Source organism: Cryptomeria japonica, chromosome 8 (genome assembly GCF_030272615.1).
Source record: "Cryptomeria japonica chromosome 8, Sugi_1.0, whole genome shotgun sequence".
NCBI classification, from domain to species: domain Eukaryota; kingdom Viridiplantae; phylum Streptophyta; class Pinopsida; order Cupressales; family Cupressaceae; genus Cryptomeria; species Cryptomeria japonica.
This window is the reverse complement of record NC_081412.1, coordinates 70,131,211-70,155,865: the sequence shown is the minus strand read 5'-3', so window position 1 is coordinate 70,155,865 and position 24,655 is coordinate 70,131,211. Positions and strand designations below refer to the sequence as shown.

At 37.7% G+C, this 24,655-nt stretch overlaps 1 long non-coding RNA gene across 2 annotated transcripts in view; it reads right to left on the bottom strand.

Moving 5' to 3' along the window:
• Window positions 1–3,809: 3,809 nt before the first annotated feature.
• The window catches only part of LOC131046377 (uncharacterized), a 35,972-nt gene continuing 15,126 nt past the window's right edge, over window positions 3,810–24,655 (bottom strand). For both annotated transcript variants that reach the window (XR_009358751.1, XR_009358750.1), the window contains one exon: window positions 3,810–4,155. This is a non-coding gene — a long non-coding RNA (uncharacterized LOC131046377). The remainder of the gene's footprint in view (window positions 4,156–24,655) is intronic.

Genomic DNA, 24,655 nt, shown 5'->3' with positions numbered 1-24,655 from the left:
AGATCTACATATGCACCCACGAAAGAGGAGAAAATATTATTTTATACAAGGGCTTGCCTTAGTCAAACCTCATTTTGGTGTTCCCAACTCCATAATAGAAATGATGATGATGATAAAATTCATGTGATGTTAGGGCAATAGAGGAAAACAAATAACAAAAATGACAATTATTACCTTAGGCATAAAACCCTTGCTTAAATCTCATGTGCGGTGATGATGAATTTCATTCTTGAAGATGTTCTAGTACATGTTCATAACAATACACAATAAGAAATAAAAATTACTTGATAGCAGCTCAATGTATGTGTTCGCACCTACAAATTTGGCACAATTGCAGTGCATTATGACACAGAGATTACGAAGTGAATTAATGTATTGACCCCTATTGTAAAAGCCTGACCCCTCCACATTTGTGATTAAAATATCTATGGTTTCATTTTTTTGGAAATATGAGGATTTATTGATTGAAAATTAAAAACTTTTTAGTCATACCCTAGCGGGCCCAACGGGCATGATTTTTTTTCAGTTGGCAAAAAAAGGATAATGGGCGTCAATATGAATGGTGTTGCGTTTCTCCAAGTGTTTACAATCTCTAGTTGCAGTTGTTCCAGTTGTTCCAGTTGTTCTCATGGTAAATTTTTTGGTGAATGAGTTATGTGATTTATCAATCGTCGCCACTATTATTTATTTTAAGTTTTAAATCATTTTTTATGATTTAAATAGGTAGGGGTATTATTGTAAATAATTAATATATATCAAATATACTAAAAATAATGTTACCATAGCCCTCCAATCCATGAGAGAGAATGGTCAAAGCCAAATAAAGGCCGCATGATTGGGAGACGATTATTCTCCATACAAAACAACACCTGATCAAAAATACAAAATCTGCAAATTACAACAGATTTTTATGCAATTCTATTGATTCGATCCTCTTGATCTGCCTCTCAATGCTATAAAAATGCAAAAAAATCTGCTGAAAAACAATTTTATTTTGCAAATTTGTGTTTGTGATCAGATATCATTTTGTATAGAGAATCACCGGCTCCCACAAAATTGTGATACCTCATATGTTTTAAAATCTTGTGTTTACAATGTCCTGGTGTCATAAAGAAAATAGGATTTCTCACATACCATATAATGCAAATATTAGTTGATACTTTTATTTTATCAAAACAAGCATATATTTTATGTGTCATGTTTGCCAAATCTGCTAGTTTGTATGATAGCTTGATTAAACAAAAGACATGGCTCTAGGAGTGTGGGAAGTAAAAGTTCGAACTTTCCAGCGATACTTTGGAGCTTCTGATGCACTTTAAACCTGCATTCAGCACTGGAAGTATTGTCTCTAATGTACAAATCATATGGGCTGCATTTTGGGGTTTCTATCAAGTAGAAGATGAAGGTTTTATGCATAAAACTCATCTGCAATCTTTTCTCACACTATGGAGAAGATTTTAGCATTTGTTTGGACAAATTTCGAGGTATTAAGAAACTAAAAAAACTTCCTGCAAATGATTTTCATAACCCAACAACATTCCTGTGTACCTCCACAAGATTTCTTATGCCTCACAATAGCCATAAGTTTTCAGGATCTTTCGTCTGTCCATGCTTCAAATTGGGAAGTGTTTTAACTTTTTTTAAATGTCTATTGTAATGAAATTTCCAGTTGTATGCAAAGGTACAGTGCACAGGCAGAGAGATGAGTACATGGCATTTGGCAATTATTTGCTAAAATGCCAAATTTGAGAATGGAGGAAGCTACTGATTTCAAAGGTTTAAAAGTGAAGTAAATGGCTTTATTTTGCCACCAAGTAACTGTGTTTTTACCTTGATGTGAAAAATGGGGCCAATAACTGGGTTTTTATACCCAGTTTTTGATTTTGTAAGAAAATTAAAAGTGAAAAGGGGAATCCATCAAGTAAAAAAAAAACACATAAGAGGACAAATGAGAGGCATGAGTCAGTTGTAAAGAAAGAGTAGATGAGAACATAAGTGAGAGAAAAGATTTTAGTCTTTGTGCAGGTCAAATAGAGCTGAAGATGTCAGATGTCAAATTAAAGTTAAAATTAGAGTTTCTTCTCTTCATATTCTTTTCTTCTCTGGTTCTAAGTTCCAGTTCTAGGTTTTCTGGATATTGTGATTTTTGTTCAGGGTAGCTAGGTTAGGTTTTGGGGTTCTTTGAAATCAAGAAATTAACGATGTAATCTGTTGTTTAGTAATGGCAAGGAGTCCAGTTTGCAACTTAGAATGATATACGGCATGCTATAATGTCTCTTATATTTAATGGCATATCTTTTTAAGTAAAACAATCAAGGGTGGTTGTAGTTTTTATTATGCATTTGTTGTAATGGGCATTTGATTGTTAGCTTTTGTTCAAGTAACAAATTGAAGTCTGATTTCAGTTTAATGTTGAAGTAACTGTATTGTATTTGGAGTCTCAAAGAAGATTATCAGCATGTTAATGAGAGGTTTCATAATTGTAAGGCCTCTGAAATTGTGTTTATGTTGTTATCAGGAGAGTTTATTTCATTTTGACTCTATGATGGATAAGGCACCAGTCTGGTTCGCATCTTTGTGTGAAACTCTAGAAAGAAAAAAATGAAAAATCTAAACATAATCTTTTACTTTCTTTGTTTTTATGTTCTTTTCTTTACTATCTCACATTTAGGTTGAATAGGCTATTTAAGGATTTGAAGGAAGCTTTGTCAAATTTTGACGATCTTCTCCTTACTATGTGATATTTGTATCTGTTGTTGCATCATTTTTGTATAGTAAAATCTTAAACTGATGTCCAAAGGATTACCCCATTGGTCCTATAAAGCTTGAAATGAAGATGAATTCAATTTTGTTATTGATTCCTATTCGTTGACCAAATCCAGCACTAAACCTAGGCATAAGAGATGAAAAACCTCTAGGATTTTTGCAAGTGGACAGTTGCCCTGTACGATAATTATGTCACACTGTGAATCAATAGTTACAACAGTAACATTGTTGGTATATATACCTGTTTCTAGTGTTGCCACCACTACTAGCTCTTAGCTTACGGTAGCTCACATAAGCATAGCAAGTTAACACAACATGATGACATGCAAGTTAACAAATGTTGTACCATGATACTCAAAAAATCAGCATAATGTACTTTACTAACCAAATTCTTCCTACAAAGATACTCTAGAAGTGAATATCACCCAAGTTCCTATAAATTTCTCCCCTCTTCCCCTCATTTTATATGCATCCATCTAGTTCAATCCAATCATTTGAACCCTAAACAAAGGTAGTCAATTTTTCGTACTTGAAAATTTCATCACTTGTCTTTTTCCTTTTTTATGGGTAAAATGTGAATAACTTTGTTATTTTATTTGAAAAATGGATGAAAAATATTCTGATGGTAAATTATTATTTCATTTTTTGTTTTTTCTTTACCATAGTGTGATTATTAATTGAAAATATGTTCTCATTGGAAATTGTGCATTTAAATTTCTTATTTCAATGATTTCTTAATGCAAATTATTAGAGAAGAATCATATGTGATTATGTTGAAACTTAATAGCTTCAGTAAGATAAATGATTGAATGAGACTTCATTTATCTCTCATTCAATCATCTACCTTATCGATATAACTACAATTTAAGTATAGACCTCATGATTAAATAAATGATCATGTTATAACCATCTCATATGCATAATCAATTATATTAATCATGTTGTGATCAGACCGGAATTATAACTACCATAGCTATCATATGATAGCATTGATTAAATGCTATCATATGATAACTATAATAGTTATCATTCTAAAACACATATTAATACTAAATCATTTATTCATTGATTATGTTTAACTTATCCCAATCACTTATCGGGTCACTATGCATTGCCCCGATTATTAATAACTATCGGCATATGTTAAATAGCATGACCGATAGTGATCGGTATAACACACGTTAAAGAAGAAAGACGTGACCAATGATTAACTGCACGACACATAAATAATGTGTTTATATTAACCGAAGGGGTGTCTATGCACCGATCAGGCATGTCTAAAAGACATGACGGATCAAGCCATGCCTTGATCAATAAATCATAGGCTATAAGTACATGCAAATAAAGCGTTGGAGAAACATTGAAATTATTAATGTTATCTTCAGCAACCTGTGACATAAGACATAGAAAATATCAGTAAGGAGAATAATAATATACATAACTTCAAACTTGAACATAAATTTGAATATCATTTACAGATTATAAATGTCATAGAAGCCATAAATGGTTTGAATCCCCTTTTCTACACCTTATCATATACCATCATATATTATATTGCTTGGTTTATATTCCTTGTGGAGGAGAAATAGAGGTTTGATACCATCATATATTATATTGCTTGGTTTATATTCCTTGTGGAGGAGAAATAGAGGTTTGATGCCCTCTCTTGATTATTGTCTCTTTGTTTCATTTTGTATCTATAAAAGGAATAATGAATCAAGGATTTGAAGAAGTCATGCTTGAATAATAGACCTGATTAAGGGCATAAAGAGCTTAATGTTGGTTAAAACTTATCACACATTTAATTCCATTGACATATTTAGAGGTGATAGTCACTTCACAATTAAACCTTGGGAGGAAGTGAGGTCATTCCTTGCTCTCATACATTGTTGGATAAGATCTTTTAAAGCACCATAAGGTATCAAGGAGAAAGTTGAGCAGTAGCTAAAGCTCCACTTGACTAGAGAACTTATTACAATAACTACATTGTTCTATATAAATCCCTTATTTCTCATAATCCCATTTTTATTGATCAAATCATCTCATTTAGTGATAAAGGATACAACTAAAATATGTGGAGTAATTGTTCCCAAACTTTAATGTTATGAAGTGAGATTGAGATGATTTAAAGATTGAAAATGCATTAGGCATTTTTATTTTCTTCAGCATTTACTTTACTACACCTATTACTTAATTTTGTCACAATCAACCTATATGAACCAACAATACCGCCAACAATGACCAATGTTACTGATGGCCAACAAATTGATGATAATATGGAGGGTAGTGATACAGTGCATTCGGCACCCTCTGATTTAGATCGGGCTGCCTGTGGTTTGGGGACTATTACCGTTTGCAAACCATTGGCTTTCCGGGTGTCTGATGATACTGATCGGGAGATCATCCACAACTCCTCTGTGTTTGAGTCTCATGGTTTGATTTGCAGGTTTCGAGGCTTTTGGCCAAGCCTTCCTCAGCTGCACACTTGGATTTCCCAAAGCTGGGAACCGATTTTAAAAGGTTCAATTAACATTTTTCCTTCAACCAAGGGCTTTTTCATTGCTAAATTTGAATATGAAGAGGATAGGTCAAAATTTTTATGTACAAATCCTTTCAGTTGGGAGGACAAATTTTTTTTGATGGTTAAACCCTGGTTCTTGGGTTTTAATCCTTCTACTGATTCTTTTAATAAGATTCCTATCTGGGTTAGGTTCCCTAACCTTCCCCTTCATCTATGGACGGACTCTCTGCTAGAGGAAGTGGGGGAGGCATTAGGCGAATTCCTAATGATTGATAAGGACTCTTACCAAATTTATCATTCTACTTATGCTTGGATTTTGGTTAACATTGATGCTTCTAAAGGGCTTCCAGCTGAGATAGAAATTGAATCTTCTTTGGGATCTTGGGTCCAACTGCTTGACTTTGAGGGTATCCCTTTCAGATGTCGAAAGTGCTTCCAAACTGGACATGTTGCTGCACGGTGTGTATCAAATAAAAAGAAAAAGAGATTTGCTTCTTGGTGGAAAGGTGCCTCCTCTAAACACTATTTTATTAAAAAGAAAAGCTTTTCCCAGGTGGTTGTGCAGGCTCCTCAGGCCGAGCCTCTGGTTGTTGCCTCTGTTTCTCGTGCTCAGGAGTGTGGGGATACTTGCAGTGGCATCCCAAATGATCGTCTAAAGAATGTTGGATCTTCTTCCTTGGTGGATGACCTTCCCGCTTCCCAGATTGATGTTGGATCTTTGTCTGATCCTTTGATTTATGTTGTCCCTGCCTCTCCGGAAGCTGGCTCTATTCCTCTTGGTGATGGGAGGTCCTCTATTCTGGATCCATCCTCTTGGCAAAAGGTTGCTGCTAGGGTTGAGGAGGGATGGATTACTGTTAAAAGTAAAAAATCTAAATCATCTCAGTCCTCTTTTGACATGACCCTTTGATCCCATAAGGGTAGGTCAAATTCTTGATCCAAACTAGTTGGGTTGGGCCTGTTGGTCTCTTGTAGCCCGTTGGTTCTTGTTGGGGGTCCTTTTTGTGTTGTACCCCATCCTTGGTTTGGCCATGTTGTGTCTCATTTGTGTTCTATTTCTTTGAGTGGACTTTCAAGTTTATCTTTCGGTTCGGGTTGCAGGTCCTTCCAAAACCTACCTTGTAAAAGCGTTTCGGGTCCCTTAAAACCTGTTTTTCCTTAATCAAAAACAAATTGATGATAATGTTATGCTATTAACAATAATATCTATCAAAGAAAATAGATTGATCTAGAGAGATTACAAATAACTTCCTACCTTGTTGAACCAAATTGGTGTTTTCATAAAATCATCAACTTCTATTTGAAGACTAGAAAGTAGATTATAAATTAGTCAAATTTAATCTAGCCTTATCAATTGAACCATTGATCATATCATGTGAAGATAAGGGACTTGTTCTTCCAATTTTTCTAATGGTGTACTTATCTCAATTGATACTTTTGTCCCTAAGTTGCTATTTGGTTTAATCTATTAAATCATATAATTGTAACACTAAAGGGATTTTGGGCCTTTGATGATAGATAAATTTAATTCATGGCCATTTTTAAATGTTATTTTCCCCCAATTTCTTATGCATCCAACAAATTGGTTGACTAATGGGATATAATTCAATTAGACATGGGTATTGTTGTGACATTTTCATACATCACCCCATTGCAAATACGGACCCCCTACTTTTTAGGCCCTCTCGGTCTTTTGGTTTTTGTTTGTTGGGTCTTTTCGCGATAGTCTCGTCAGTGCTCCAAGTCTGCAAGTGAGTGGGTCCAATTTGATGTAGTCTGTTTTTCGTTTGAGCAATTTTGGCTAAGTCTAGGGCTTGTTTCAACAGTTTTAGGGTTTCTCCTTTCAATCCTAGATTTTAGGGGTCTTTTCTAAGGTTTTTGAAAAAATGAACATAGAATTGGCATCGAGGCCCTTTAAGAAACCGACATGTGAAATTTGAGCGAATTTTGAGCAACTTTCTATTTTTAGAAAGTTCCTATGTTTTAGGGATTTCACTGCCTCCTAGAATGTCTTCATTTCACCAAAAATCAAACTTACTATTTTTAGCAGTTTCTATTTTTAGTAAGTTTCTATTTTTAGAAAGTGTCATGCATCTTGTTTTTCTCTAACGCTAACAGTTTGAAAAAGTTTCTATTTTTGGAAAGTCTACTTGTGGCAAGTCCTTGCAGGTTGACACTGAAGACCAGATATGCACGATCATTTCTAAATCCGGAAATTCAAAGAGTAGGCAGCGTGATCAAAATTTGGTTGTGTGGATATTCAGTCCAAGAATGGAAAGCTTGAAAATCACCTAAGTTCGGAAAATCACTTCAAAATCCAAGCATGTCAGCCTCATCTATGGTCCGAAATTCATGAAAAGGGCGTAAAATCCAGGGCCATGTCAAAATTTCGCCCAAGGAATCAGGAGAGCACCAAAATCCATGTGTTATGGAATTCATGAAATTACGTAAAATCCAAGACCAAGTCAAAATTTTACCCAAGGAAGCAGTTGGGGCGCCAAAGTGAGGTAGCCGGGAATTCATGGAGTTGTAAGGAATTCCTTCGTGAAGTCAATCTAGAGCCCAAGTGGTTTGGAGGGCACCAAAATCCATATGCCATGGAATTCGTTAAACGATGTAAAATCCATCACCAAGTGAATTCCATGCCCAAGAGTGTGTTAGATTCAATGACAATCCCAAAGACACTGAGAGGGGGGGATGAATCAGTGTCTAACCGGTTGAATGAATATTTAAACTTATTTATAAAGTTGCAACCCAAAACAGTGTATCGGTAAACAAGAATTAATGCAGTAAACACAAATAACAGAGACAACATAGAAACACACCATAACACAAGATATTTTAACGAGGAAACCCGGTGTAGAAAAAACCTCGGTGGGATTTGTGACCCACAATATTTACTCACTGGCCAATGAATAAATACTGCTTACAATAGGGGCTTGCACATGCAGAGAGGCCAACAGTTTAGAACTCACTGCTCAATGAAGAGTCTCACTAACTACAAAAATGGATAATTAAATCCAATACAATGTACTGCTCAAAACAACATCTCTAATGCCAGGTTCAATACCAATTTAAGCTCAGATAGATACTTTAACCAAAAACCTTTTCTGCCACAACAAAACTATCTTCTACCATACATATCATTATAAAATGATCTTATAAGATCGCATACATATATGAGCCTTTTACAATATACCAAGTTGGCTTACAAAAGATAATTATATAATAAACAAAATTTCATCCCATGTCGGCCTGAAAGTCGGTATACTTCATTTCCGGTGTAAACTGGATGCTGGTGAAAGTGTCTGTCGGTGTCAATGTTTGTCGGTGCATGTGTAGAAACCTGTTGCCGATTGGTTGTCAGTTGGTTGCCATCAATGACAACATCAACTATTCTCATATGAGTGTAGAATGCCAACAATCTCCCCCTTTGGCATTGATGGCAACACTCATGAGAAAAATCAAAACTGTTATCCCAAAACTGAAATCCAAAAAGATGTGCTCCCCCTGAGCAAGTGATCTCCTCTGTACATGCATTTTTCTCTCTACTACTCCTTATTTTTCTCTATACTACTACTCCCCCTTTGACATCAATGACAAAGGATGTCATAAATAATCAAAGAGTACAAAAATATTACCTCAAAGTTTGTAACCGGTTGGTTACTATCTGAAAAATGTCCGCCAAAACTAGATTCAAACTCTGCATAAACTTGTTGATGTCAATTAGAGTTGCCTCAGTCTGTTGGATCATACCAGTGAGATAGTGCATTTGTTGCTCCGGTGATCATTCTCCATAATTGTTGCCTTAGTCATTTCAGCTCTCTGAGTAATCAGACTATCTAACCTCGGACCAAGTGTATTCTTTAGTTCCCGAGCTTTGGACCTTATTCTTGCCTTTTCTTTCTCAAGTTTCTCCATCTTCTCAAAAACTGTCATTTCTTGCTAAAAAACTGAGATAAGTTCAAATGAACCTATCATATTATCCGCAATGTCATCAATCTCTTTTTGTGTCTTTTTAATCTCCTCATCAATGTCCTCTGTCAAACAGTGAGGTTTACGTGCTTCTCTATATAACTCCTTATACTCCAAAATTGTAGAATTAAGTACCGGTAAAAGTGTGTCCAAGTGATCGATACATTTCTTTATAGTGTTCTCAAAGAATGTATTCTTCTCTTTGTCAACTCTCTCCTTAATGGTATCCTCATTCACCTTTTCCAGAGTTATGACATTATCAACAATGAATTTGGACAATGTGTCCAATTTACCTAAAGAATCATTAATGTGTTGTATTTGACAATTAGGTGCAATCGTCTTCAGGATAGGTAATGTGTTATCAATTTCTTTAAATGCTAAGGCATTGCAATCTGTTATCCTCTTGATGGAATCCAATAGAACCTTTGTTATGTTAGTAGGTCTAAATTCACCTGTAGATGTGTTCGGTTCTACTATGGGTTTCTTCTCAACAGATGTTTGTCCAATTACCTTCACTATATCCTCTTTATTTCCATCAGATGCATCCACTTTACTTACATTTTCTTCCGGTGGATCTGTCTGTGTATGTCCCTCTGCCTTTGATGGTTTCTCAGTTTAATTAAGCATCTCTGCAACTGTCGGTTTCCCAGATTCAACATGAACCTCTGCCTCAGATTGTTTCTCAGTCTGTACAACTGTCGGTTTCTCTGATTCCGATTGCCCTGCTTGAGCTGGTATCTCAGTGTTCTGAGAATGAACAGTTTGTGCCGGTATCTCAGCGATCTTGTTGTGTTTGACATCATCTGCCTTAACCTCTGCAGTTTCTTTGTCCACAACAATGTTTATGTCTTGAGTATCTACATTCATGGTGAAAAGTATCTCAGACTTTGGGTTAGTATCATCATGAGTTATACCTTCAGTAGCCATATCCGGTGGATTAGCTGTACGTATCGATGATGTTGAAGTTAATGGAGGGGTGTCCAGAGCTGGTGGAGGGATGTTATCTGTTATTTTTATAGCAGGTACACCACCTACTTTACCTTTTCCCTTGTCTTTTTGATATACCTTGAATGTCTTTTCCACTTTCAGTTTGTTTCTTTCCTCTTGCGTTTCCTTCTCAACAAAAAATATGTCCCATTTATTTGTAGTCTCATCTGCAATTTCCTTAACCCTTCCAACCATCAGGCTTACTTGTCGGTGCCCACTAACAAATACTGACCGGTTTGCTTTAGATATAAGCTCATCTATCTCTTCCTTGGATTTTACCGGATGTACAGCCAAGAGTGCTTCAAATTTCAACTTCTTATCCAGTTCCATCACAGATAGCCTTTAAGCTTCTAATCTTATGTATAAATCGTTGGGTAAATCATCAATTACTTCTATCAAAACTTTCTTGTAGATATCCAAATGTAAAATAATGCTTTCTTCAATAGTTTGTTTGTCAAAATCCTTAAAAGAATCATACCATTTATTTACATTTACCAGATTACCTTCCTATGTAATCTCATTCAATAGATCATCCAGTGTAGGGGTAACCGGTGTCTGTTTCTTCTTTGGTGTAAGCTTCTTCTGCGGTTCCCTAACTGCATGTTGCTTTTTCCTTAGTGTCCTTGTTTTCTTAGGAGGAGGAGAAGGTACCGGTGGGGTTTTCCTTTTCCTTTCCACTCTCTTAAACTCAGCAGCCTTGCCACTGTCAGTATCAAAAGATGTTACAACCGATGAAACATATGCTTCTGGTTGCAATCCTTTAAGCTCACTAGATGATATACCACCGATATTCATGACATTTTCTTTAATTTCACTTGCCTTCTTAGAGGATCTCTGATAAACTTGTCTCTTTTCTTCCTTTTTTTCTGCATAGATACATTACTTGCAATAGTTTATGCATTACCAAATATTTCTTCAGATGGCTCCCTAGGTGCATCAAGTACGGCTTTTGCATATGTTTCCAGAACAGGTAGGTCTACCTCATAACCCATCTCAGTAACCAAAATAGTTCTAGGGCTTATTGCTTCCATCCAAGTCTCATCTCACTTAATGACAAAACAAATTTCCTTGTCATATTTATCAACTATGCTCTGTGGTAATATCTCTCTTACTCTCATCTTAGTTTGAAATGTTTTGAAGTAGTCTGCAATGTTCTTGTCACAGTCGGTGCCCATACCGGTGAAAGCTTCCTGTATCTATTTTCCTACTGAGATGTCATAACCAAAATCCTTGTGACCTATGTCGGGTATCTCTTTGGAAAAGTATAGCATTAAGCATACTAGTAGGTTCCCAAAAGGGAAAGTACCTTTCTTATCTCCCTTAATCTTCTTCAAATTGTCAATTAGTTCATCTTTAAGCCATTCACAAACATCTATCTTAGCATTATTGTTCACCATCTCATATGCACTATGAATACAAAGGCTAGAAACCGAATTCAGTCTATTGGCATGTATTGCTTTATATCCAAGTATCATACTAACATATCTCACATTTATATCCTTGACATCATTAACTCTAAGTGACCTGCTATCAGATGTGGCTCTGGTTAAGCTTGTCACACTCTAGTTAGGTATTTTCTTGGTTTTATCAGGCCTACTACCGGTTGAAGGTAAACCAGTAACTGCCTTAATTGATTCCTTGGTTATCTTGCAAACTGACTCTAACCACATGAACTCTCCATGGACTCTGCTCAATACAAGTCTTACAACTTCCTTTGGAAATTCGGGAATGTTCAGTATTTCTAAAAAAACCTAAGTCTTCCACAATCTTATGTTCAGGTTTAATCACGCCTTTTTTATTGATAATAATCACATTAAACATTTTCTTCAAATCCTCAGTCTCTAGGTTTTCTATGTTGCAATGTATGTAGATTCTAAGGTCTTCTGCAAATGCTACACCCTTCGAAATTTTTGAAAAAGCTCTGATAGAATTATCCTCCTTTGCAATCTCGGGGATAATCTTAAACACGGGTCTGGGGCGTTTGATGTTTTCAACAATGATAGGTTTTGCAATAAACTCAGGAACAGAAGATGAGGTTGCCATTTTGATAAATACCTCTTAACTGAAGGTCTTTGAATGCCTGAAAATCACTTCGCAGCTTCGCCTTAGGATGCCCTTGCTCAATTTCACGCTCTCTAATTATTTGAATGCTTGGTGAGTTGAAATGAGGGTTTTTCGGTGCTTTATAGCCAAAAGGGTTCTTTAAAACCGCATTAAATGCTTGCCAGTTAAGTGAAAACTTAACACATCTGCTGGTAAAGAATAAATGTATCTTCTCACCATCAACCGAGGGTAAAATGCATGATTTTCAATTTTCTGCAATACCCCCTAAGGATTATTCCTTAGTTAGATGAAGAATCTCCTATCGGTGGAGGGTTACTCTGCTATACCGATGCATGTTGTGACCTAATCACACATCACCCCATCCCAGATGGGGACCCACTTAGCTTTTAGGCCCTTTTGGTCGTTTGGCTTTCGTTTTTGTGTGTTAGTGACAATCTCTTCAATCTCTCCATGTTATGGGTGTTTGGGAGTCAGTTGGGGTTAATTTGCTTCTCTGTCAAGCAAATTTTGTGAAGTCTAAAGCCTGTTTTGTCCCTTTTCTAGGGTTTTGCCTTCCGTCCTAGATTTTAGGGGTTCTTGTTAGGGTTTCAGGGAAACTGACCGTTCAGGGCACCTCCCAACAAAATTCGAGCCCAAACGAAACAACTTTCTATTTTTAAAAAATCCCTATTTTTTAGGGATTTTTTTCGAGTCCCGGAATGTTGCCATTTTGCCAAAAATCAAACTTACTATTTTTAGTACGTTTCTATTTATAGTAAGTCATTATTGCACCCGGTTCGGGGATCTAACACTGACACCTGGAGAGTTTCTATTTTTGGAAAGTTATTACACGCAGGGTCAGTCAACCAAGGCGACAAGGATCAGGCATTCACAAGCATTTCTAATTCCAGAAAGTCAGATAGTAGACAAAGGTGGCCAGAAATGGGTCAAGTGCTGGAAATCCATGCCTAAAATGGAAAGCATTCACAAGTGAAAAATCCACCTCCATGGACATGTGGAAAATGCACCCAAATCAGCGTTGGGGCGCTGAAACCAAGGAGGCATTCACAAGTGCAAAATTTCACCTCTCCATGGACAGAGGCAAAATGTGCCCAGGTCTGGTCTGGGGCACTGAAACCAAGGAAGCATTCACAAGTGAAAAAACCCACCTCTCCATGGACATGTGGGAAATGTGCCCAAGTCTGGTCTAGGGCGCTGAAACCAAGGAGGCATTCACAAGTGCAAAATTCCGCCTCTCCATGGACAGAGCCAAAATGCGCCCAGGTAAGGGCTGGGGCACTAAAACCAAGAATGAATTCACAAGTGCAATAATCCACCTCTCCATGGACATAGCCAAAATGCGCACAGGTAAGGGCTGAGGCACTGAAACCAAGAATGAATTCACAAGTGCAATAATCCACCTCTCCATGGACATGTTCAAAATGCGCCAAGGTCTGAGCTGGGGCGCTGAATCCAAGAAGTCATTCACAGAGGGAAAATTCATGAATCCTTGGTGTGGTAAAATTTCACCCAAGCAGAAAATTTGAAATTTTGCCTAAGGCACGAAATCCAAGGAGTTGAGGAATAAAAATCAGAAATTCCCCTCGGGCGAATTTTCAGTTATGCTATTTTTAGACATCAAATCCCGGCCAAATATGGAAATTTTTATAGATTCTGAATCAGGACGAAATTCCCCATCCAATGAACTTGATTCCTAAAATTTAGGAAGATCCCTAAAAAATAGGGATATGGAGAAAGGCCAAGAAAGTTCCTTCGACAGCAGGAGATGACAAGTCGGAGTGGAATTGAGCAAATCCCGAGAAAGATCCTGCAATCTCCCTCCAAAATTGGAAAGTATGAAATCAACGAGTTGGCAAGAGGAATCTTCCAAGTATGACGCATGACTGGGAGCATTTAAGGAAGGTTCTAAATTTGAGCTCACACGCATGGGAAACTGCCTTGCATGTCATAGTAATTAAGGAAAGTATAACGCACCATAAATGCAATTACTAATTTGATGCCTCTTGGGAATTCTATATAAGTTGGGAAAAACATTTCATTTTTTTTCACGTGCAAGATTCAAGAAAGAAAGAGTAAAGAAGCAAAGAGTTTTCATACTTAGTCTCTATTTTCATCATTTCGAAGTATTCCCAAGATGGCGCAACCTAGCAAGGCGGCTACCATCTCTAGGCAAGCATTGATCAAAGCAGAGATGAAAGGGTTTTCTCCCCCATTCTCGGTTGAATTCAAGATGGGAAGAGATCAGTGATACCAACTTCGGCATGTTCAACTGGGCTGCATTCAAGATAAGAATGTTCGGAACCGCAGGGCACAATCCATCTCCGACAGCTGTCAAAATTGTGAAAAGCGGAATAGTTGCAGTAGCTGGCTTTCCTTCCACCATTCAATGCCCAAATTTAGTCTTGGAATGTGCAGCACATTAGAATCTGGAGCGAAAGACAATCTCAATGCCAGAAGGCAAGTTACTGGCAACATTGACTCCAGAGGCAATTGGTGAAGCCTTTGGAATCCCTTCACATTACTCCATGACGTACAGGGCCAGCAACGGAGCTCAAGCAGTCTATGAAGCAGGCCCCGCCAGGTGTGCTGATTTGATCAATAAGCAGTGGTTGCTGAAGCCTACAGTACATATTTCCAAGATGCCCAAAACTCTCACAATCTTCGAGTTCAAGCAGGAATATGTGGACATGATAAAAATGTTGAGCAGAGTAATGGGATGCTCACACTCGGTGAACTTCGAGCCTTGGATGTTCTTCTACATTGGCGAGATCATGAATTCTAATACATTGATCGACTGGGCTAGATTGATCAGCCACTACTTGCACGAACAATTGAAGAACCTGCAGGAGAAAAGGCCTCAGTCCTTTTCCATGAGTTCCTACCTATTATATATGCTTGCACGAAGGGGAGGATTCGATGGGCTGCCAGTAAGAGGAACCATGGGCTGCGGGCCAGCTCAGTTGAAGGTGCATGAATGTTATCCTTAGCGACATCTCCACAACGTGAATTCTTACAAGTTGGCGAATTGCACCTTCACCATGTACCTGACACAAATTATGCAAAATAAGTTGCACATGAGGTTGTCTCTGCAAGCAAGTGCTTTGGTCCAGAAGTATGGCGCAGCGTTCCTGCAGTTCCCCAAGTTCACCTACATCAGGACGTGGGGCTTCTCCTTCCAGTCTTACAAATTGCCTAGATATCCGTCAAATAAGCTTATATTGCTTGAGCTCATGAGGCAATTGACTGCCTACGATCAGCTGCAGAAGAAGAAGAAGAAGAAGCAATCTATTGAATTTCCAATTGTCTTGGGGGATTTCATGGAGATATGCCCAAGATTGGAGGCCGCTGAAAGTGCAACAAGTGAATTGGCGTTCTACTGCCTACCATTTTACACTTCCAGGGCCCAATATGATCCTTACAGCTAGATTAGGAAGGTTGCCGGTGTCAATTCATACATAGATTTCACTTGGAGGATTACTGGGCAGGTGTCGAGGATGACTTTGAGGTCCGGAGAAGAATGCACTCCAGACTGCCCCTCAACACCATCAAAATAAGTGAGATTCATCAGGTACCAGACCAGGTGAAGGAAGACTCAGATTTGATGCAACCCGAATTCGAGAGGATAAAGGATCAACCTATCTTATTGCCAGATTGGTCGGACCCTAAGGTAGATGATTTGAACATTTTGGCTAGACCAGTGCTAAAATTCACTAAGCACTAGATTGACAGGTAGACAAGAAAGTTGGTGGAAAACCATGTCCATCTGACATACCAGCTGATGGGAAATCTGGATTCTCATAGCGAGGCAACTGAAGGATCTTCACAGGGTCAGGCAGGAAGAGAGGCCCGGGTGGACAAAGGAAAAAGTGCCCCAAAGAGGCCAGGGTAACAAAGACAAAGGATACCCAACAGGAAATCCCGCGCGAGGTTCACCAGGAAGCCCAGCAGGAGGAGCCTCCACAAAAGAGAACAAGCACAGGAAGGGAACATTCAACAGTCAGCTCTGCAAGCGTACAGGAAGTAGAAATGTTCCCACATCCCGCAGGCCCACTTCCAGGGAACATTCCAGCACCTGATATACTTAGCATCAATGCTTCACAGGGCCGTCATCGGCCAAAAAGTCAGAGACAAGAAGTTTCCCCGCACCTGGAAGAAGTTCGCCAAGATAATTTCGTAGAGACTATCCTTGGCAAAATGGAAGAGGAATCTCAAGAACGGGAGCATGCAGAAGATTACAGCCATTCCATTCCCGCACCAGATTGGTTGGTAGGCAGATTGGGAAATGAAGCAGAAGGAGGGACCAATCCTGCTCAGGAATTAGAAGAATTATTGAAGAGGATAGATCAGCCACCGGAAAGAAAAGCCCCCCAGAAGGTTTCCAAGGTAGTCAAGGAAGAATTCGGAGCCCGAACCTTGCACATTGTTGAACCTACAGTGGCTAAAGATAGGAGTGAGATTAGGCAGGAAGATTACGTCATCAGACAGGTGGATCTTGGCCATGCTCCCACCGGTCAAGTAATGGGAGATTTTGACGATTCTTCCTTTGCCATGAAGGAGAAATTGTTGAAGTCAAAGGCAAAATGCAAGCGGTTGAAGGAGGAAAACGGACTTCTATGCGAGTACGTCAGGAGTTTCAAGAAACCCCTCAAGGAAGCGGGTCCTTCATCCACTCCCCCTCCCTTCCTTCCCAAGGAAGTAATTGATGATGCAGAACTTACAAAGACAATGGCACAGAATTCCTGAGAATGGGTAGAAGATGTTTATGCTGAGGCAGGGAAATTTGTAGAAGATCTAGCTCGGCTCCATTCGTGGTTCGTGACCCTCCTAAGTAGGTTATAAACGGCAGAAAGACTATGGGAAGATGTTGATGTCTACCAAGACTTAACCATTTCCCGACTCAGGGCCCTGACAAGGAGTCCAAGGCAAACACTAGTAGATGGGAAAGTAATCCAAGAGAATGAAGCCTATGACTTTCCCCGATGGTTCTACGCCATCTGTTCAGGGAAGAACACCCTTGATAAATTCAACATAGATTTTGTCACCTTGAAGGAGTCTATCAGAGGGATACAAGAAGAAATCCTCAGTGCCATGGAAGCTTTATTTTCAAGGAAACTCAACGACGGAGGAATAATAGTGAATTCCTTGAAATCCCAGTTGCATGATTTCTTCTTCGTCGATTCGTTTCCTAAAGAACACTTTGCAAACGTTTCTTCATTCTCTGGTATGATGAAGAAAACACAGGAAGCCATGGCAGAGTGGGAAGGTTTCTTTTCCAGAAGTGAAAAGGAGATTGCCTTGATGGAATTCAACATCGAAAATGTGCCAAGTGTCTCCATTGGAGAACTAGAGGTTGTCGTCGGTAGGTTCATCGCATACACCATTAATGAACGAGATAATGGTCGTCCATTTTTTGACGAAAGTCTTTTGACTGAATAGTGATGGCGTATTTATGGTTGAAGGAACATTGACTAAGGCATGGGACCGGTCAACACATGCCACTGCAGGATAAGGAATCTTCTTGTATGTCGTCCTCTCATTATGGTTTTATGACGGATTCTTCTTGCATGTCGTCGTCGCTTGGAGAGTGGTAGGCATTTATGATGATGTCAGTTATATTCCAGGCATGATCATCACCATGGGTGTTATTTTTGGCCCTTTTAAATTTATTGTAAGTGGGCGTAATGGGTTATTTAATGCAGATTCCCACCTTGTTGCACCTTGAGTGGGGAATCTTTAGGGCAAACCCTAATTAGGGTTTTGCATGTAGTCTAGGCTTGAGGCCTATATAAGGGGGTGACCCCCTCATTTGTAAGGGAGAGAGACTATCATCAGAGATTGTTGCTAAGAGTTTTTGAAACAAACACTTAATACATTGTTCAATTGTTGGTGTGTTCTTGTGTTGTTTTGGAACTCGCATGGTCTTGTTCTCTTCATAGATTAGATTCGTTTTCATGCTATTAGATGAACTGGATTTGATAGGATCGCTTGTTGCCAAATTCGTGCTCATACTTTTGGTGTGAAGTTGATTGTTGCATACCGTGCAAAGTTAGTCTGAGCCTCGTTATATGTATACGTTCAACTTTGATTGTTAGAAGAGATTGTTCTATCTAATGGTTTCTTTTGACGATTTGAAAATCTTTAGCACTCCCCCTGAAGATTACATCGCCTTCGTGTAGTTGTGCGTTGCTGGCAAAGCGAAGCGCAGTTGGATTTTGCACAAGTTATCTCGTCTCCTTGTTCCTAGGATTAGATTACCTTTAGTTTAGTTTCCCTCTACCCTATCCCTATTTACTTTCTGCATATTTCAAAGTCCAAAAAATCTAAAACTTAGAGCTTCATTGCAAATCATCCATGTCAATAAATTCTCGAGCTTGCATAAATTTCTTCGACATACGTAAGGCCCCTTGGATTACTAGCAATCACATCAGCCAACTAAGTCACGTCCATGTATTGAAGGAACCTTGGAGTCGATTGTTTGAACTTCTTGCAATCTTAACATACAATCACACTTTGATCAAGAGAGAGTGAAGTGATCGTTAGGCAACTTTATACTGTGTTAGACACGGTCATTAAAAACACGTCAACAGTGTAAAGATAGATTCATCAACTTTCTGATTTGCCTTCTTAATCCATTGTTTTGAAAAATCTTGCTTTATTTCATTTACCTTTTCTTTTCCCTTCACACTAGATCCTTTATTGTTCGTCGGTATAGTCTTGCTTCTACAAAATTTTGCAATATGTCCAATCTTGTTGCATGCATAACAAGTTACATTATTCCTCTAAATAGCCTTTCCATATCCTCGACTGGTTTGTGATCTGCATTGATTAGATAAATGCCCAAATCTACCATAAACATAACATTTCACATTCATTCTACAATTTTCTGAATTATGACCAACTTTGTTGCATTTGGAACATTGACCGGTGGGTGAGTTTGTATTCTGATTATTTCTAAATCTACACTGATTTGCTCTATGACCATATTTGTTGCAATGGAAATATTTCTCATTAAATTTATAAGCATTAGGTTGTCTTACCGGTTTGTTCTGATCTTGAAATTTTCTCCAATTTCAAATCCAAGTCCAATTGTATCTCCATCAGGTTTATGTCTTTTCAGCATGGCATCAAGCCTTTTTGAACTTTTCTTGAATTTGTCTTTGTGTTCATTTGCAGTGATCAACTTATTTTCAAGAATTCCAACTTGTCTCACAAGCTCATCTTTATCATGTTGCATGTGAATCATATTTGTCTTTTGAATATCAATTTCATGACTAAGTCTCAGATTTGCATTTCATGCATCATTAAGTCTCCTAGTCAAGTCTTTTTCATTCTTCTTCCTATCTTCAATATCCTTACATAACCTCATAGTCATATCTTGCATTTCATTCTTCATATTACTATTCTCTTGCCTTAACTTATTTGCAATGTCTCTAAGAGTTTCCTTTTCATCATCATCATCATCATTCTGCATTTTCTCATGAAGTTCATTTCTCTTATTTTGTGCTATAACCAGGTTCTCTTGAAGTCCTTTAATGAATTCCTTAACAGTCCTCAGATCATCTTCAAGTTTGATATTCTTCAATTTTTCTGCATCAAAATTTTCAAGAGCTCCTTCCAATTGTTTTCTTAAGTTCTACATTTGTACCGGTTTTAGAATCTTCCTCAAGCTATTAGGCTTTTGCAAATAGAGGACCAGGCTCTGATACCAATTGTTAGATTCAATGACAATCTCAAAGACACTGAGAGGGGGGGGGTGAATCAGTGTTTAACCGATTGAATGAATATTTAAACTTAATTATAACTTTGCAACCCAAAATAGTGTATCGATAAACAAGAATTAATGCAGTAAACACAAATAACAGAGACAGCATAGAAACACACCATAACACAAGATATTTTAACGAGGAAACCCGGTGTGGGAAAACCTTGGTGGGATTTGTGACTCACAATATTTACTCACTGGCCAATGAATAAATACTACTTACAATAGGGGTATGTACATGCAGGGAGGCCAAGAGCCTAGAGCTCACTGCTCAATGAAGAGTCTCGCTGACTACAAAAATGGATATTTAAATCCAATACAATGTACTGCTCAAAACAGCATCTCTAATGCCAGGTTCAGTACCAGTTTAAGCTCAAATAGATACCTTAACCAAAAACCTTTTCTGCCACAAAAAAAACTATCTTCTACCATACATATCATTACAAAATGATCTTATAAGATCTCATAAATATATGAGTCTTTTACAGTATACCAAGTCGGCTTACAAAAGATAATTATATAATAAACAAAAGTTCATCCCATGTCGGCCTAAGTGTCGGTATACTTCATTTCCGATGTAAACTGGATGCCGATGAAAGTGCCTGTAGGTGTCGGTGCCTGCCAGTGCATGTGTAGAAACCTATTGTCGGTTGGTTGCTAGTTGGTTGTCATCAATGAAAACATCAACTATTCTAATGAGTGTAGAATGCCAACAGAGTGGAAATTTTCCAAGGCAAAGGGGAAATTGAATGTCAGGAATGGATTGAAAAAGCAGAAAATCCCCTTGAGAAAAGTTTTAAAAAATCCTTTTTAGACACCAAATCTCATCCAAATTTCAATTTTTTTGCAAATTTGGAATCGTGAGGGAATTTTCTCTCTCCTAGACCTAGGACGTAAATTTTAGGAAAGTTCCTAAAAAATAGGAGATGTGAAAAATTGGTCAAAAAACTCCCTACGGACATGATGAATTCAAAGAGCACAAAAATTCCTTCCTCAGGGAACAAATTTCTAGAATTTCTTTTCTAGTTCCAAAATGTGCCCACAGTTGGAAGCAAGACGTAAAAATCAAGGTTCAGGAAGAAAGGTTCAAATTTCAAAAAATTCCTTCCTCAATGAAGAATTGTGCCCAAGAAGAAGAAATTCCAAGAAAGTGAAAAATTGACTAGGTGATGGAAATTCCTTCTTCGCGACAAAATTCTTGGAAAAGATGAAAATTCAATTAAGTGTTGGAAATTCGCTCCTTCAGCACATAATTCCAAGAAAAGTAAAAAATTGACAAAGTGTTGGAAATTCCTTCCTTCAGGACAAAATTCTTGGAAAAAGTGTGAAAAATTGACCAAGTGTTGGAAATTCCTTCCTTTATGACAAAATTCCAGGAAAAGTGGAAAATTGATTGAGTGTTGGAAACTCCTTCCTTTAGGACAGAATTCCAGGAAAGGTGAAAAATTGACTGAGTGTTGGAAATTCCTTCCTTCAAGACGAAATTTCAAGCAAGGAAGAAATCACACCCAAGGATGAATTGAAGATAAAATTTCTACGGCAAGGAAGAAATCAAGGATGAACTAAACAAGAAAATTCCCCTCGGGAAATTTCTAGAGAAATCCATTTTCGAGCATCAAAGATCATCCGAATTTCAAAATAGTGATAGATTTGGATTCATGAGATAAATTTCTCTCCTAGACCCTGGAACCCTAATTTTGGAAAATCCCTAAAAAATAGGAGATATGCAAAATTGATGGAAAAGCTTCCCCTGAACAAGGAAAATTCAAAACTTCAAAAAAATTATTCCCGAGTAAAGTTTTCTCTCTCCTGGGGTTTCTCGCCAAGTGGCAATTGGGTCAACGCATGATGAACTAATGGAGCATCTTTTGTATGCAATCATCACAAGTGGAGGTGATGGTGCATTTATGGCATGATGGGGCAGTTTTGCATGAAGGATCCTTTATTGCACAATGGGCGATCCTTTTGCATGAGGGTGCATTCATTGCATAGTGGACACTTTTTGAATGTAATTGTTAATTAATCCTTTATGAGTGCCATTTTTGGCAAGATTATAATTAATTGTATATGGGCATAATGGTCATCTATTATTGATTCCCACCTTGTTGCATCATGTGTGGGGAATCTTTCAGGGAAAACCCTAATTAGGGTTTTGCATGAAGCCTATATAAAAGGGTGACCCCCTCATTTGTAAAGCGGAGGGAGACTTGTATGAAATTGTTGTGATAAATTTTGAGATAATAACAGTGAAACATTGTTCTTTGATAGTGTTCACTTATTTTCAAAGCTTGCATGGTTTCACCTTCCTCACTTAGAGTAGAAGTAGTATAATGCTTTGATTTCAATGGAGAATGTAATGGCGTTCGATGAATTTCCATGGTTCATACTTTTTGCATCTTGTTGATTGTAAGTTGCAATGTAAAGTTAGTCCCAACCCCTAAATTTGTGCTAAGTTCAATTGTGGATAGTCATTTGGATTGTGTCGTTTTGGGTATTCAAATGCACTTTCTCAATTTGAAAATCCTTCAACATCCTCAAAAGATTGCACCAGTTCTTGCGTAGTTGTAGTTTATCTTGGCAAAGTAGAGCTTGGTTTATTTGGAGTTCATCCACTAGAGCACTATCTATTGATATCACTACCCTTAGGAGTAGATTTAGATCCTTATAAACGTTTTCCCCTTTATTTTTAGTTCATTTTGGTTCGTTCGAAGTAGAAGCATCACAAAATCATTATATCCGATGATGGAGTTTCAGCCACAACAAAGAAGTGAAAAAACGATCCAAACGTAAGACCCCTTGGATTACTAGCAATCACAGTTGTCAACTGAGTCACGTCCATTGCGCAAAGGAACCTTGGAGTTAGTCGTTTGATCTTTTTGTAATCTTAGCATACGTCCTAACCTTGATCAAGAGAGAGTAAGGTAACCATTGGTAACTTTATTATGTGAGGCGCTATCACAAAAAAAAGCATGTCAACAGGTACCATGAAAGGCACACTAAAAAAACTACAAATTTGTTCATCTATTGTTAAGGTATTTGTACTCTAATCCATTCCTATCCTTTTAAATTTGAGACAACTCCTTGTCACTAGTTGGCACATTATACAAAGTATTAAAAGACGCCACATTCCCCACACCCTAAGATGTATTTGGCCCAACACACAACACTTTAAAATTCCAAAAAAAAAGAGAAGGAATAGGAGGTACAACAACCAAAGTTTATGCATTACCATAAGCACCCCCTCCACTAACCTTGTAATAAAATCCTCTAAAATAGTCACCTTAGAACAAGACTCTTCATCACCCATCCAAACTCTCCAAACACCACTTTGAGAAACCCTAACGCCATCAGCTCCTTGAAAATTAAAATAGAACACAAGCATTTACCTAAAACATAACCATGCATATCAAAATCATACAACTTTATCTAAAATATGTTTGTGTTTCAGGTACCCAAGTCAAGGGTGCTCAAAGCATTAGAAAGGGACCAAGGGTGGTGTAGTTGGCCATCCTTGGTGGTTGTTCTAGTTATTTGGTTCAATTGTTGTTGGATTGTGTCTACTTGGCTATTGTTTTGTGGTAGCTAGCATGTTCAATTATATTTTTTATTGTTTTCCTAGCTTTTGGCTAAATGTACTATTGTAAAGAGCTTTGAGTTTCATTCAAAACTTGCTTCAACTACAATAAAAAACTTTAGTTTATTCCTCTATTGTATCATCATGAGACACAACAAACCAAAGGCACATAACTAGCAACCCACCACACACCAAAGGGAAAACAAACGAATGCAACATACTCTCCCTACCACTAAATCATCATTATAAAAAAAGTTGGAATATATTGTTATGAGAAAATGCATGCAGCACACAAACAACACAAAAGAAAAAATAAGTCCTCCATAGTGTTGCCCTTTGAAAACAAGTTCACTATAATAAAGGGCATGAGCCCCCAATAGACCAAATGTCCAAAAAGCATTAAGCGGTCATAAAAAATTTTAAAAAATTAAATTCCAACTAAAAATCGATGATCACATGTTTATCATGGAAATCATTGTTTATACATAAATTTGCTAATGTAATATACTCCCACCGATTACATTAACAACTAATTATTGATAGAAGACACCTCTACATAAAGATGTGTTTCTTATTAGAGTCACGACTTATGAAGAAGTCATGGGAATTCATATATCTTAAGGTTAGGAATCCAAGACTATTTATTCTGGATGATACCAACTCTTATCCGTAACTAGCAAATGAGCAAGATAGAACAATTACACAAGACAGAAACAAATTGTTAATCCTTAATATGAATGTAGTCGAAAGGTTGTATGAATGAATAGGTAAAGGGATGTGTAAAATTATCGGACATTTATCCCAAGATGGGTAGAGATCAGCGACCCATGTAAGACCTTGAGGGTGTCGTCCCAAAATTAGGTCTGGGCTTGGATCCAAAAACCCTGAGGGAGTCATCACGCTGAGGTATCAAAGCGTCCTATTCAAGATCATAATCCTTTCCAAACTTACATTGGTAGTAAGGTTTTTAAGTTGAACTCCATCGTGATGTTAATTTCTATTTCTA